The following is a 17,829-nucleotide window of genomic DNA, read 5'->3' as shown; positions in this document are numbered from 1 at the left end:
TATACATACTGGACCTACACTTGGAATTATGGCTAGGGTGGGATTTCGTTTGACAGCAGGAGCACTATCTTCGTTATTTCACGAACCCTGATTGCGAATTTTTACGTCAGTCTGATGATTCGGTATGTTGTGCTACCGTTCATGAACAACATTCAGTGGGTGTTTTTCAACAGGATAACTTTCACCCACATACCGGTGTTGTAACCCATGCTCGAGTGCTGACATGTTGCCTTGGTCTGGTCGATCACCAGATCTATCTCCAGTCGAGCAAAAATGGGACATCATCAGAAGACAACTGTAGAGTCATCCACAAACAGCGTTAACCATGCATGTATCGGCCGACCAAGTAGAACAGGCACGAAACTCCATCCCACAAACTGACACCTGGAACCTGTACAACGCACTACTTGCTCGTTTGACTGCTTGCATTAAATTTCCTGGTGGTTACGCCGGTTATTAATATACCAGCATTTCACATTTGCAACAGCTTATGTCACGCTTACGTTAGTCTGTGATCTTTCAATGTTACTTATATATATTACCTAGACAAATGAATTCTCGAAATTTCATTGCTCTACTTACTTTTTGGGTTACAATTTTTTTCTGTCAGCGTATTTATCCCACTGTTTTGTAAACTGGGAGCGGCCAGGAGATTATGCAGGAGGTTACGTTTTTTACTTTGAGAAAGCCTATACTTGGTTTGAACACGAATTCCATCGTTATAATTTAGGAAGTTGCGATGGTTGTTCGGAAACTAAGGAACGACCAACGCGAAATGGAAACCATAGCGAAAATTTAGCTACACCTTCCAGGTCTACTCTACATAGTCGCCGCTCCGACTGAGACATTTGTCGGAGCGTTCTACCAAATTTCAAATACCATCGTCATAGAAGGCAGTCACCTGTGCTTTCCGATACTTTTCTACACTGGTCTATAGCGCGCAGCCTGCGCCCAAGTGTTGTCTTCCTATCCAGCGTTTCATGTGAATAGAGATGATACTCAGGACGAGCCAATTTGGGCTGTGTTGTGGGTGATAGAACACTTCTCATCGAAAAGGCTGCAGGAGAGTCTTCACTGCCCCTGCAGAGTGCGGCTGAGAATTGCCATGAAGAAGGAAGTGCGTGGCAGTTGTGTTACGTGGGCTGCATTCATTAAGGCGAAGCCTCTCAGCGGGCGCTCCTACTTGGCGGTAGACATTGTTGTTCTAGGCACCTTCACTCGCTCACAGTGCCCTCACAACTGAAAAGAGAGTCTTGATGCGATCGACATGCATACTAGAGACACTGCCCGAAACGTCTGTGAAAAGCCTCGTCGGATTTTCACAGTGGTTTCCATTTCGCGACCGATAGTTCCTCACTTTCTCAATAGCCCTCGTATTTTGTTAGAAAGGACCCGTGGTGTCCGGTAGCTAGCTACGGACTAGTAATGTGATTATGATACATTCGGTTTGTTACCCCAATTAACATTGCTTCTGTGAAAATGGCTTCATAACAATAAAAAAGTCCTTAATATGCAGCCATGAAAACATACAACATCAAACACAGAGTAATACAACAATCTTCGTTTGCGAAAGTACTGTGAGATGGTTGTCGTCTCTGCTGTAGCCAATCAGCATAGCGTCGTTGTGGACCTCTTGCACTGAATTCAGAGAATCTATACACGAGATGTGTATCGGCCATCTCTGCATCATTAAACCAGACGGCTGTGTACAGCTAGTAATCACCGAAGAACAAATCCGAGACGGAACTAAGCGGTACTAAGTGCAACCTTGAAGACAACGACTGAAGTGTGCAATACTGTTTCCGTCAGAAAACACCGTGAGTGAATGCACCAAGTTTGTTTCAAAACAAGACATGAAGCTCATACGCTCAACATCAGCACTGGTATGGAAATATTTTCAGGCAATACAGAGAAAAAAAATGGGGATAAGAAGTCAAACGAAAAGCAGACTACTGTGTAATGAGCTGCCAGAGACCATGATTCTCTGCTAATGATATACACAGAAAAACCTTCCTCGCCTTCCCCGACATTTTCTTGTTGCAGATAGGATTCAACCTGTAAAATCTGTATAAACTTCCAAATACACGTCTGACACACTCACTAAAAACAAGTTGATCGATGGGCTCAAATGAACTTATACAACATAGAGCCAAAGAAACTGGTGCACCTACCTAGTATTGTGTAGAGTCATCGCGAGCATACGAAAGTGCCGCAACATGACGTAGCATGGACTCGAGAAAAGTCTGAAGAAGTGGTAGAGGGAATTGACACCATAAATCCTGCAGGGCTGTCTGTAAATCCGTAAGAATACGAAGGATTGGAGATCTCTTCTGACAGCACATTGCAAGGCATCCCAGAAATGCTCAATAATGTTCATGTCTGGAAAATTTGAGCAATTCTGAATTGGTGGGGTGTCGCATTGTTATATTAGAATTGTCCAAGGCCGTGAATGGATGCAGGTGATTAGACAGGATACTTACGTACGTGTCACCTGTCAGAATCGTATCTAGAGGTCTCAGGGGTACCACGTCACTCCAACTGCACACGCCCCACGTCTTTGCAGAGCCTCCATCAGCTTGAACAGTACCCTGCTGGCATGCAGGGTCCAGGTTCGAATCCTGCCTCGGGCATGGATGTGTGTGATGTCCTTAGGTTAGTTAGGTTTAAGTAGTTCTAAGTTCTAGGAGACTGGGACCTCAGATGTGAAGCCCATAGTGCTCAGCGCCATTTGAACCATTTTCGTAACGCTTCGTGTCGTGCAATTATCAAGCGTACGCGAGTGAGCCTTCTTTTCCGAAAGCCCGTATCGATGATGCTCCGTTGAATGGTTCGTATACTGACACTTGTCGACGGCCAGGCGTTGAAATCTGCAGCAATTTGCGAAAGGCCTGCACACCTGTCACGTCATTGTTCACGTTCTTGCAGTATCTTTTTCCGGCCGCAGCGATATAGGTGATTTGATGTTTCACCGGATTCCTGACATTCACGGTACACTCGTGAAACGGTCGTACGGGAAAATCCATAGTTCATCGCTACCTCGGAGATGCTGTGTGCCATCGCTCGTGCGCCGACTATACCACCATGTTTGAACTCACTTAAATCTTGATAAATTGCCGTTGTAGCAGCAGTAACCGATCTAACAACTCCGCCAGATACTTCTTGGCTTTCATAGGCATCGCCGTCCGCAGCGCCATATTCTGCCTGTTTACGTACCTCTGTATTTGAATACGCATGCCTATACCAGTTTCTTTGGAACTTCAGTGTATAAAGACTAAACCATATGTTTATCATTCATGGAGACCATGCTGGACATGGCTCCATCATAATGGAGGGCACAGCAGCAGCGTACAGGTTAAAATCTGAAAACAGTTAGTTGCCTTTAGGATATCCAGAATCTCACTCGAAAATAGTGAACGTGGTACATTCAGGAATCGTCGAGGAAATACCGACTGACCTTAAAATAACTTCCAGCTGCTTCAACAGACTTATCACTGTAACAACTGAAAGAAGGGGGCAGTGGAAGAACGAACCATGACGGTATTCGGGAGTCGTCATCGCTACAGCCTAGACTGGAGAGCGCAGTCTCTTCACGGAAGATGGGCACAGTATTCCTGGCGCAAATATTCGATATCAGGGTGTGCGTAAAGGAGCATTTGCGTAAATGCTACAATAATGGTACATTTATTCAGACAGCAAGTAGCTCTGAAATCTCTATCAGCCTATGCAACGATATCAAATGTCGTTGCAGAATGCCATGAAGCCTTTGGGAGACTAAGGGAAAGCAACGGCGTAAATCTGCAGTGGGTCCATGGTGACTCAGGAATTATTGTCAAAGATCGAGTTGATATGCTGGACAGGAGAACCGCGACGACTCCATTTATTCTAGTGGAACCTGTCCTCACCCTCACTAAGGCGATGGTAAAACCGGAAGTAGGTAATTGGATCAGTAGGCTGCAGGTAGAATATTGGACTATGCTCCAAAAACAAAAAAAAATGGCAAGTTAATGAGGCCGATGCCATGTTTAAAGAGAATTTCTGTAATCCTGAACTTGAACAGGAGACAAATTAAACTCGTGGAAGGACCTGTGACTGGCCAACGGAACATTAAGAAACGTCTACAAATGATGGGTATAGAGGAAGTAAGCTCTAAGTGTTGAGTATGTGGTGGAGAGGACGAAACCTCATCACACCTGAACTTTAAATTCGATGTGCTGGAGGGCAAAGGACATGGATTATTTGGGTCATTAATTTGTGAAGGAATCGTTTCTAATAAAGAACTAGTAAAGAGCCTTCTGCTACTCCTTAAGGGTACAGAGTGGCTTTTCTAGAATCAGAGGGTGAGGAAGCTCACAATAAACTCAGTTTTGGTGTGTGAAACAGTCGACTAAGATCACCGTTGTTTTTGTCTCCCTGGGCTGACAATACATTCATCAACTCGATAATTTAAGGAATTCCATAAAGTAAGTTTCCCATCTGTACATGAAGCTCCAAGTCGAAAATCATCCTGCTCTTCTTTATTATTTATATTTTCCCTTGAGATTCTTCAAAGAAATCTCAGCGCGTTTTTCTAACAATTTGTTTTATATGGTCATTCCACTTTGTGTTACTCTTAGGTACTTAACCGTTGTTACTGTTTCTAATGATTTTTCAACAACAGCACAACCGAAGAGCAACGGATCTCCTCCCAAAATTAGCGGGGAATATATTTTATTTATTTGCGTGCAGGGGTTAACTGTCAATCCCCGCACCGATCATCGATCCTTTGCAGGGCATTCTGCACTTTGCTAACTGCTGTCGTTGCAACCTTCCTATAGACAACATCGTCTGCAAAAAGCTTCGCGGAGCTTCTGACGTTATAGACTAGATCTTTAATATAAACTGTGAACACTAATGGCCCTATAGCACCCCTATGGAACAATAGCGAAATTACTTTAATATCCGTCGGTTTCATCTCGTTAAGAATAAAGAACTGAGTCCCATCGCTTAGAAAGTCCTGAATTCACTCACAAATCTGGTCGTCTGGAACTCGAGGCACACGGCATCGACTTGGGTGCCTTTTATAACAGCCCTCTTGAGTCCATGGACGAAAAAAGTGAGCTGTGTTTCACAAGAGCTCTGTTTTTGAAATCAGTGTTAGTTTTTACAAAGGAGATTTTCGCTCCAGAAACGTCATAATGCATGGATACACAATACTTTCCATAATTATGCAAGAGATTTACGACTGCGATAAAGGACTATAACTACTAGTCCATTAAATTTCGGGCATGCAGCCGCGCAAATAAAATTTCCTCCACTGTTATTTCGGCCGCTTATCGTCCGGCCATCCTCAGAGTGAGTCACAAGACTGACAACAAGGTGCCAAGCGCAGCCTTATATGTTCCACCGCGGCAGTACTGCCCATGCGGGCAGAGAAATACGCTTCCACATGCGCCTCCTGTGGCGAAGGCGTACAGACATTCGATTCGCTTATTGATGTATTTTCGGCGGCGGTGATACCAAGACGATTTCTCAGCAGTTTAATTACACCAAGAGCCGGATTCCGTGCTTTGTCATTATCTCTATTTATTAAATTATTAGCTAATCTAATCTCTATAGCTTCCTTGAAGACAGATTCCCAAAAAGAAGAGGTGGATGTTAAAATCTTCACATCACTGTAATTCATGGAATGCCCTGTATCAATACAATGTTCAGTCATTATAATTACGTTCATCAGTTCGACGACCTTTCTTGAAATGGGAATGGCGTGAGCTTTTTTTCAATCACATGGTACCCTTCTTTGTTTCAGCGACGTATATTATAATACTACTGGAAAGAGAGTAATTTCTTTTGCATAAGCTCTGTAGAAACATACAAGTATCTCATCCGGTCCAGATGCCTTTCTACCCTTTAACGATTTCTGTTGATTTTGTATTCTTCTACCTGCGATTCCGACGTTCGCGTGATTATTGAAAGGAGGAACCGTATCACGATCTTCCACGATGAAATAATCTTGGTGTACTGAATTTAGTATTTTGGCCTTCTCTCTGTCATCTACCGTCTCGGCTCCATTAGGCTCACTGAGTGGCTGAAGGCTTAAGACCAAAACTTCTTACGATTTTTAGCAAGATTTGGCAAAATTTTAATTCCATCTACACTATTTGTGTAACAGCTCGGCTATCACGCAAATGGTTACACTCTTGCCTGCTGTCGTTTCCTTACTTAACTAAAGTGTTATAGGGTGCAGTTCTGCAGGATGTTTATGTCGAGGCAGATCCTTTAGGGCAGCCACCTCATAACTGCGACTGACGTACAAATCAAGTGTCCAGAATACCACTGCCACTCTTCTTGTGAGAGAGATGCTTTTTCTTCTCTCCTTCGAGGAAAATCCTGAACTGCCCCGCTCGGCACCTAACACATGGGATGGTTCTGTCATTCGCAGAAAATGGGAAATCGGAACTCCGATCCGGAGCAATTCTGAGACAGGAGAAACGAAAGGGGCGGAATGTGATGTCTTCTGCAGCAGCAAAACCTTTGACCTACGGAGCCGCCGCTGTGCTTTATTGCTCTTATTTTCTGTCTTATGCAAAAAGAGCGAGTCGTGTCACCGAATACGAAATGTTTCCACCAAGTGTTTTCTGTTGAATTGGGACCTCGGAATCCTTATATGGGTACAGCACGTGTCAATCGGAAGAAAACCGGGGACACTACGCTTTATCCAATGAAGGACCTGCAGTTCGATGTGAATTCCTCTCTCATGATTCACTAGGTTATCAGTTTCCTTCGAAATTACATCAACACAATTACGCGTGTCTTACTGATATTCTTATCAGGTTTTGCGTAGCGTGAGACAGTTATTACATCCTGTAGCCAACAGTGAACAGCAAAACTGCAACTTCCCGGAAACAAAATGAATTATTCATGATATCGGTAAAGAATACGATGCACAAGCATTTAAAATATGATAGCAAAAAAATGGTTCAAATGGCTCTGAGCACTATGGGACTTAACACCTGAGGTCGTCAGTCCCCTAGAACTTAGAACTACTTAAATCTAACTAACCTAAGGACATCACACACATCCATGCCCGAGGCAGGATTCGAATCTGCGACCGTAGCGATCGCGCGGTTCCAGACTGTAGCGCCGATAATCGCTCGGCCACTCCAGCCGGCAAAGAGCGTAGAGCAGAACGTTCAGGTGCTTCATGTTCCTAACAAAGTATTACAATTTGACCCAACTGAATAAATTGAAATATGATGTATATACACAGACTAGAGCGCTGAGTGAAAATTTGTAGCAATGCCAGGATTCGAATCCAGATCTTCTACTCACTAGATAGGCGCGCAAACCACTACACCACGCTGTCATGTAGGCTTTGTACACCAGGTGGTTTGTATACCGGATGATAAAATGAAATGCCGTGTGGCTAGGGCCTCCCGTGGGGTAGACCGTTCGCCTGGTGCAAGTTCCCCGATTTGACGCCACTTCAGCGAATTGCGTGTCGATGGGGATGAAATGATGATGAGAAGGACAACACAACACCCAGTCCCCGAGCGGACAAAATCTCCGACCCAGCCGGGAATCGAAACCGGGCCGTTAGGCATGACATTCCGTCTAGCTGACCACTTTCTTTAAAAAAAAATCATTTTGTTAGTTTTCGTTTGTTGCATCTGCTCGGGGCGGACATCGTAAAACACCCGTTTAAATTCGCCGTTGATCGATTAACTCAGTTTTTGTTTATTACAGATGGCAACTACCCCTCTGACCGAACACGCTGAGCTATCATGCTGGCTACCACTCAGCTACCAGGGGCAGACTACCGTGTGACTATAATAAAACTTTCCCTATTTAACACGTTATAACAAGGAAACTAATTACCGTATGAGTACCGAACTAGGTAGCATTAATGTGTAAAGTATTGGGTGCACGATTTCTATGCGTCACAGCGCCACGGTCCAGTTACAGCTATGGCCACCAGGTGGTGTGACCAGTCATCGTGATTCATAGTCTCACACACCTGACTAGTCGCAGCGCTCTTGTTGGCGTGTCAACGTAAGCTTGGACAAAAGGAGCAGCGCATTATTGATGAAGCTCTATTATTATAACAACTGTAATGCTGCAGCTGCACTTCGAGAATATCACAGTCTGAAAGGATTGCGGCAAGATCCTCTTTCACCACCTGCTGTGCGGAGCATGATGATGAAGTTCGAATCAAATGGAGAACTGGGCGTCGCTCAGGGACGAGGTCGAAGACCGGTTGCATCACAGGTGATTGATGAAATCGCTGCTGCTATGGCAGACAACGCTGCGTGCAATTGCCGACCGTCAGACAGTGCGCGAGCTGTGTCACGACAGCTGAACATCCCGTGGTCCGATGTACGGAAGATGCCTCCAACCATTCTCGGATAGTATCCGTACACGATCCATATCGTTCAGAAGCTTGCACGACAGGATGCACAAAGACGTGTTGACTTCGCTCTCCACTTTCTCGCAAGGACTGAAGTTGACGAGGGTTGGCCCTGGACCTTCTTATGGACAGACGAAACTCATTCTTCTCTGACGGGTGAGGTGAACACACATAATTGCCGAGGGTGGGGATCTTCACCTCCAGTCACTGTGCATGAAGTTCCTCTGTATGGTGAACGGTTCACCGTTTGGTGTGGCTTCATGGCTACTTTCATCATTGGTCCATTCTTTTTTGAAAAGACTGGCGCTCAAGAACCAAAGACGTGCATTCTGACTGCCCTGCGTTACTACGATATGCTTCGCCAACATGTTTTACCAGTCCTAAAGAAGAGAGACGCATTGAACTCAACAGTTTTGATGCATGATGGGACCTCACCATACATCGCTCGTGAAGTTCACCTGCTTCTCTGAAACACATTGGGAAACGATCGAATTATCATCCGATAGTTTCCAAATGCTTTGCTGGCACGAACACCTGATCTCACTTCCTTTGATTTCTGTTCAAAAGCCGGCCGGTGTGGCCGTGCGGTTAAAGGCGCTTCAGTCTGGAACCGCGTGACCGCTACGGTCGCAGGTTCGAATCCTGCCTCGGGCATGGATGTGTGTGATGTCCTTAGGTTAGGTAGGTTTAATTAGTTCTAAGTTCTAGGCGACTGATGACCTCAGAAGTTAAGTCGCATAGTGCTCAGAGCCATTTGAACCATTTTTTTTTCTGTTCAAAATGTGCGTGAATTCCTTAGGGACCAAACTGCTTAGGTCATCGATCCCTAGGCTTACACACTACTTAAAGTAACTTATCTAAGAACAAAACACACACCCATGTCCGAGGGAGGACTCGAACCTCCAGCGGGAGCGGCCGCACAGTCCGTGACATGACGCCGCAAACCGCGTGGCCACTCCGCGCAAGCCTGTGATTTCTGGTTGTGGGCTACCTGAAAGACAGTGTTTACCAGGGGAACATTCACATATGTGCTGATCTGAAGCGCAGCATATCAAAAGAGGTATCCAGCATACCTACGGACATGCTTCGTTCAGTTGTACACAATGCAAACCTGCGCTTTCAGACTCTTCTGGACAAGGACGGGCGCCATGTGGAGCCCATTTTGTAGCAGTAATGGTATTGGTACGTAATGGTATGATGTACCGTAGCAGCAGACTTAGTGTTTCAACTGAATTGACTTTGAGAGTGAAATTTTCACTCTACAGCGGAGTGTGCACTGATATGAAACTTCCTGGCAGATTAAATTGATTTCGTATTATTTCTGTTTCCCATGTTATTGGCATTGATGCTACCAAGCTTGGTGCTCATATGGCAATTAGTTTCCATGTTATAAGGTGTTAAATAGCTAAAGTTTAATTATAACCACCGGGAACATCATAGTTGTTTGAGACTTCAAAAAGTCCCTGGAACTATACAGTTTTATCTGATTAAAGCACCTATGCTTGGGTGTCAGGCAGGTTCTCGCGTCTCGTTCGCTGCTGAGGTGCTATTCCAGTAGATTTGGAGAGCCTCTGCAGTGCTGTTCAAGTTATAACACTACCAGTCCTACAGCTATACCATAACCTTAAAGTTGGTGTGTGTGTGTGTGTGTGTGGTTTGAGGTTTTCGGGCGCTAAACAGCGTGGTCATCAGCGCCCAAACGCATAGAAACAGGAACACATGCAGTGAAGGGACAAAGACGGACACCGAACAAGGAGAACGGCTAAAAGACACAGACCAGATGCAGTTCCAAATCCTCACATACAGAGGCAAAACAAGAGGAGAAGAAACGCACTAAAAGAGGAAAGGACACACAAGGAAAAGAGAACAGAAATCGTAGTGAAACAAGTAGGTAATCGTGACTGGCGGACCTCTTACCTAAAGCCTGGGTGAGCCAGTCACCCAGCAGCACATTAAAATCCTCTCCCTAAAATCCGAGGCAACAAATTGGACAGGACACAAAACCGTAAGACCTTAACCACAGTGGTTGCGTCGTCTTGCAAAATAGAGGGCAAATCCGGTGGCAAGGAAACCACCGCCCTCTGGTCAGAGAATAAAGGACAGTCAAGTAAAATGTGGCGGACCGTAATCTAGACGCCACAAGCACTGCAGGTTGGGGGGTCCTCCCGCCGGCGTAAAAAACCGTGCGTTAAGGGACTGTGCCCGATGCGGAGGCGAGTGAGGAGAACCTCATCCCGCCTGCATGACTGGTAGGACGTACGCCATGGCCGCGTGGTGGCCTTGACCAGACGCAGCTTATTTTCACCGACTGCCAGCCACTCCTCTTCCCATTGACGCATAACACGAAAACGCAAAAGGGGGTAACAGCATGGAGGGGGACGGCACGTTCAACAACGTGAGGGAGGGAACATGCATCTTTGGCAGCCACATCCGCCAGTTCGTTTCCCCTCATGCCCACGTGCCCCGGCACCCAGCAGAAAGAAACCTCCTTCCTCTGCCGTTGCAGGTGGAGTAGGGCATCAGGGATGTTCTGAGGCAGATCGTATAATGAAACTATATTGTTAAAGCAATTATGGTGTAAAGCAACAGTACAGCGCTACCCTCTGAAATGAATTTTTTTTGTGTTGACTGTGATGTACCTAAAGGTGGTGGCTTATTGGACGTGAAAATCACAATTACTTAAATGTTTAACAAGTAACAAACAATGTTTTACCTATCCAAACTGCCAAAATACTGAAGAAAAAACGGTCGCCAGCCTACTTAGGCATATAAACGTGTAACATCTCTTTTCAAAGATTAAGATATATCCAACTTTAATGGACAGACACAGCCTATACTTTATCACACGAGAGTGCAATGAACTCTGTCACTAGCAGATGTTAACGTTAAAGAAAGTGCTAACAGTTATAGAATAACAAAGCTGTTTGCCTAAGTACAACAGATAATGGCATACTTTTGCCTTCAAGGCTTGGTCAGACTGAATGTTTTCAATAATATTATTATTATTGTGCACTTTAGAATTATAAATTGGACATAGGTTTAGTCTCACTTTTCAAACACCCTTCTATCTGACATGAGATGTGAATAAAGTTCACTGCAAAATTATAAACTGTTTATAGGTTTAGTCTTTCTTTTACCAGTTACTTTTCTAACTGACATGGGAATAAAAAAAGAGTTCACTAGCAAACATTTTCTCACAGTTCTCTGAAGAAAAGAAGTAGTTACCTTATATTTGAGCACATTAAAATATCCAATGATCTGATCCTTCACTTTACATATACAGGGTGAGTCACCTAACGTAGCGTTCTCGCTTCCCGCGCCCGGGTTCCCGGGTTCGATTCCCGGCGGGGTCAGGGATTTTCTCTGCCTCGTGATGACTGGGTGTTGTGTGATGTCCTTAGGTTAGTTAGGTTTAAGTAGTTCTAAGTTCTAGGGGACTGATGACCATAGATGTAAAGTCCCATAGTGCTCAGAGCCATTTTTTTCACCTAACGTTACCGCTGGATATATTTCGTAAACCACATCAAATACTGACGAACCGATTCCACAGACCGAACGTGAGGAGAGGGGCTAGTGTAATTGTTTAATACAAACCATACAAAAATGCACGGAAGTATGTTTTTTAACACAAACCTACGTTTTTTTAAATGGAACCACGTTAGTTTTGTTAGCACATCTGAACATATAAGCAAATACGTAATCAGTGCCGTTTGTTGCATTGTAAAATGTTAATTACATCCGGAGATATTGTAACCTAAAGTTGACGCTTGAAACCTCCGACGTTCAGTTGCGTGTTGTAACAAACACGGGCCACGGTCGGCGAGCAGCATCTGCAGGGACATGTTTACGATGACGACCGTGTTTACGAGTGTGGCTGTAGTTCACTGTTGTGGTTTGGTCTAGCTGTCGCTGTCGCTGCTATTGTTATTCTGCATTCGTCTCCGCACGCAGACCAACTGTAGTACACCGTGTTACCAGACGTCTGTGATAGTGTAGTGTTGTAGGAACTGTGACCATGGTTTATTCGAACTCTTAAAAGGCGGAGATGATACTCATCTATGGCGAGTGTCGACGAAATGCAGCTGAAGCCTGCAGGATGTATGCAGAACGGTACCCGGACAGAGAGCATCCAACGTGCCGCACATTGCAAAACATCTACCGCCAACTGTATGCAACAGGTATGGTCGTAGCACGCAAACGGGTCCGTAACAGGCCCGTCACAGGAGAAGCGGGTGCAGTTGGTGTGTTAGCTGCTGTTGCCATGAACCCACACATGAGTACACGGGACATTGAGAGAGCCGGTGGACTGAGTCAAAGTAGTGTCATGCGCATACTGCATCGTCACCGCTTTCACCCGTTTCATGTGCCGCTACATCAGCAATTACATGGTGATGACTTTAATCATCGAGTGCAATTCTGTCAATGGGCATTAACAGAGAATGCGTTGCAGTTCTACCTGTTTACCGATGAAGCGGGTTTCACAAACCACGGGGAGTGAATCTACGGAACAAGCATTACTGGTCCGTGGACAATCCTCGCTGGCTCAGACAGGTAGAGCGACAGCGACCGTGGACTATAAATGTATGGTGCGGAATCATTGGCGACCACCTCATTGGTCCTCACTTCATTGCAGGGGCCCAAACAGCTGCAACATACATCGCGTTTCTACAGAATGATCTGCCAACCTTGCTCGAAAATGTCCCACTGGAAACGCGTCGACGTATGTGGTATCAGCATGATGGTGCACCTGCACATTCCGCAATTAACACTAGGCTGACCCTTGACAGGATGTTCGACGGGTGTTTCATAGGACGTGGAGGACGCATAAATTGGCCAGTCCGTTCTCCTGATCTTACACCTCTGGACTTCTTTCTGTGGGGTACGTTAAAGGAGAATGTGAACAGTGATGTGCCTAGAAGCCCAGAGGATATGAAACAACGTATTGTGGCAGCCTGCGGCGACATTACACCAGATGTACTGCGGCGTGTACGACATTCATTACGCTAGAGATTGCAATTGTGTGCAGCAAATGATGGCCACCACATCGAACATCTATTGGCCTGACATGCCGGCACACATTCTATTCCATTCCGTAATTGAAAACGGAAACCACGTGTGTACCTGTACCTCACCCCTAATGGTAATGTACATGTGCGTCAGTGAAAAAGACCAGTAAAAAGGTGTTAGCATGTGGACGTAATGTGCTGTTCCAGTCTCTTCTGTACCTAAGGTCCATCACCGTTCTCTTTGGATGCCTACGTAATTCGGTGCTCTCCGATACACACGATTGAACAGCGGAGGAGTGGTACTCAAGCGTCAACTTTAGGTTACAATATCTCCGGATGTAATTAACATTTTACAATGCAACAAACGGCACTGATTACGTATTTGTTTATATGTTCAGATGTGCTAACAAAACTAACGGGGTTCCATTTAAAAAAACGTAGGTTTGTGTTAAAAAATATACTTCCGTGCATTTTTTATAGTTTGTATTAACAAATTACACTAGCCCCTCTCCTAACGTTCGGTATGTGGAATCGATTCGTCAGTATTTGATGTGGTTTACGAAATATATCCAGCGGTAATGTTAGGTGACTCACCCTGTATACAATTCCACCATTATGTTACAGTGATTGCTCATGGTAAAGCCCTGTCATTTTTTGGTGGCGATGATAGATACCATTTCCAAAACAGAGATAGCTTACAAATACATCCATCTGAGGTTTTGGCACATTGGAAAACGGCACATAAAGCTTCTCTCGGCACCAGCACAATCCACTCTTGTTACATGAGCTGTTAGCGGTTCAGTGGCTCGTCTCCGACTAACTTTTGACTCCACCTTTCTATCCATGCCAACCACATTTTGTGCGCGTTACACAGTTCCGTTCCGGAGGAGAACCACACCATGTTTTATTTCACACAGTAATTAAAACCCTTTTATACATATAAAGAACTAATAACCCTAAGTGAGGATCAGCAGTTACATAACAGCAACCAAACATATTAAACAAAACCGAACATTTGCACATATTGACATTGCTACAAAAAATTATTCACCCAAAACTTACAATTATACACAGTAAGTTTTGTCCCTCTCCAAATGAGGCAAAGAATTAAAATAACAGAGACACTACATCGAATAGGAATAAACCACAACATCAAAGATTTTACAAAGGAAAAAGCGAACACTCTTGCGGTTTCAACACAATCTAACAATATTTACAATATTTTAATGACAGAAGGTAGAACAGAAAAGAAAGAACAATTTATATCAGAGCTCTGGTGCTACAAAGTTTAGGAGGAATACCAAGTGGGCTGAGGCGTGGATGGGAATTTGGATTGAGGAGATAGGCGTGCATGGGTAGTCTGTGCAGATGTGTTTAGCCACTCTGCTAGGGTAGTGTAGTGGTTAGCGTATTTGCGTAGTGAGCAGAAGACCTGGGTTCGGATCATGGTCATGGTACAAATTTTTATTCGGTGGTTCAGTCTACATATATACATCATAGATGTCTGAGACTTCAAAATATCTCTGGAACCATTAGTTTCATTTGATTCAGTGAAGTATTAATGTACATACAGATGGCGTCAGACTACATTCAATAATCATATTGAGCTGGCACACAGTTTTGCTCACAGAAATACCACAATTTGCTAACTTAGAATATGTAATCATTCAACACCCCTCACCCTCCCTGTAACACACATTGCTTTGTAACAAGTACAGGAGGCGATGCATCACAGTGTGTCCCTGCCATCTTAATTTCAAGATTTCCAAAATTGTTGACACAGTCGGTTTTCAGCAGCGACACGGCCCGGTCTCGGACGCACGGCGCGCCGAGCAGCGTTCCCCACGTGCGTGTGTTTACTCGCTGACTGAGGTACTGCGTTCGTTGTTGCGATTTAGTGCTTTCGCTAGATATGGCTTTCTCTTAACGCCAGGGGCGGTCAAACTCACGTTCGACGATTCCTACGCGCGTCCAAAGGTTTATGAAATCGAACGGTTTTTGAGAGACGTCACGCATGGCGATCCCCACGAGCTGATCGGCAGCCATCTATCTATCACTTCCAGTACGGTCTACCTCAAGATGAAGAACGAAAAGCCGTGTGCCGATCTATTCTGACGGTCCATCAACGGCTACCGCTTTCACCATGCAGATTGTAACGCCAGCACTGTAACCGTGAACAACGAAGGTATGAGAGTGCGTACGGTGTACATATTCGACCTGCCGTTCAAAGTCTTGGCCGTGCTCGTCAGTGACGTGGTACGGTCATTTGGCACGGTCCTAAGCTACATGAAACAGAAGTGGAACACGTTTAAAACCTATCACGTTCTCAATGGCATCCGACGGGTACCATCGAACTCCGCAAACACGTGCAGTCGTACGTGTTTATCAGCGGTTGCCGAGCCATCATTGTTTATGACGGTCAACGGCGAATGTGTGCTGGCTGTGGACAGGAAGGCCATGTCCGGTCAAACTGCCTCCAGCGCCACCTTGTCCAGATGCCAGGTACGGAACCAGTACAGACAGCGGTGCCGATTACGTTAAGGCTTACGTACGTGGCAGAGGTGTGGCCGGTGCGCACAGACCCCGCGTCCATGACGCAGCCACACGCGACTATGAGCCCAGCCGCCATGACGCCGTGACGTCGGCGCCGCACAAGACGCTCTTGAAGGACACAGCGCCCGCCAGCACCACCACCACCGTTGTCGTACGAGGGGTGTCGGTTCCGGATGCCGGACTCATGGCCGAATGTGTTGACTCCAGCCCTTCGACGGCGGTGGGCACGCGGTCCCGGAAACAAAGGTCGCCGAAGCGTCATAAGAATTGCCGCCTCTCGACGGAAGACGACCAACGGGATGGAGACAGGGAGCAAGCTGCCGACACCGTCTCTGACTCGTTATTGCTAACAGACTCTACCAGCACCGCCCCAAGCCAAGCATCCTGCACCAGGGGCAGGACAGTGGCTCCGCCCACCCCAGACGTCTCCATGACCGACTCCCCTCAGGACAAAGACCAGGCGATGGAGCCCATTGCCCGGTATGACACGACGTCACCGACCGCTTCCCCGCTCGGTGACTAAGCTGCTGAAATGGAGGCAGAAGTCGCCCCAGATGCCCTTGACGTCCCTCCGTCATTGGCGCCCCGCGTGGGCAGAGCCTAACACCCGTAGACGGGCTGCGTTAAACATACCTCCCACAAGGATGGGTAACCAAGTGGCCCATTACCATGGGGGACATGGTTATCGCCCTCCTTCAAGACGTCCACCCAGAGCTGCAATTGAACATTTGTGTGTACATAGCCTATTGCATCCTATCTAGCGAGGTCTTCAGCAGCGACCGGGCCCGGACTCTGACGCACGGCGCGCCGAGCAGCGTTCCCCACCTGTGTGTGTTTACTCGCTGATCGAGGTACTGTGTTCGTTGTTGTGATTTAGTGCTTTCACTAGATATGGCTTTCTCTTACCGCTAGGCGACGGTGAAACTCACGTTCGGCGATTCCTACGCGAGTCCAGAGGTTTATGAAATCGAACGGTTTTCGACCGGTGCGCATATTCGAACTGCCGTTCAATGTCCTGGCCGAGCTCGTCACTGACGCGTTACGGTCGTATGGCACGGTCCTAAGATACATGGAACAGAAGTGGAACACGTTTGAAACCTATCACGTTCTCAAGGCCATCCTAAGGGTAGGCATCGAAATCCGCAAACACGTGCCCTCGTACGTGTTTATCAGCGGTTGCGAGCCGTCATTATTTATGACGGACAACAGCGAACGTGTGCCGGCCACGTCCTATGAAACTGCCTCCAGCGCTGCCTTGTCTAGGTGCCACGTGCGGAACCAGTAAAGATAGCGGTGCCGACTACGTTACCGCTTACGTACGTGGCAGCGGTGCGGCCGGTGCGTACAGACGCCGCGCCCATGACGCAGCCACACGCGACTGTAAGCCCAGCCGCCATGACGCCGTGACGTCGGCGCAGCACAAGACGCTCTTGAAGGACACAGCGCCCGCCAGCACCACCACCACCACCACCACCGTCGTCGTACCAGGGGTGTCGGTTCCGGATGCCGCACTCATGGCCGAATGTGTTGACCCCAGGCCTTCGACGGCGGTGGGCACGCGGTCCCGGAAACAAAGGTCGCCGAAGCGTTATAAGAAAGGCCATCTCTCGACGGAAGACAACCAACGGGATGGAGACAGGGAGCAAGCTGCCGACACCGTCTCTGACTCGTTATTGCTAACAGACTCTACCAGCACCGCCCCAAGCCAGGCATCCGACGCCAACGGACAGGGCGGTGGCCTCGCCCACCCCAGACGTCTCTATGAACGACGCCCCTCAGGACAAAGACGAGGCGATGGACCCCATTGCTCGTGATGACACAACGTCACCGACCCCTTCCCCGCTCTGTGACTAAGCTGCTGAAATGGAGGCACAAGACGCCCCAGAT

The sequence above is a fragment of the Schistocerca cancellata genome, chromosome 1 (genome assembly GCF_023864275.1).
Source record: "Schistocerca cancellata isolate TAMUIC-IGC-003103 chromosome 1, iqSchCanc2.1, whole genome shotgun sequence".
NCBI classification, from domain to species: Eukaryota; Metazoa; Arthropoda; class Insecta; order Orthoptera; family Acrididae; genus Schistocerca; species Schistocerca cancellata.
This window is presented reverse-complemented; position numbering follows the sequence as displayed.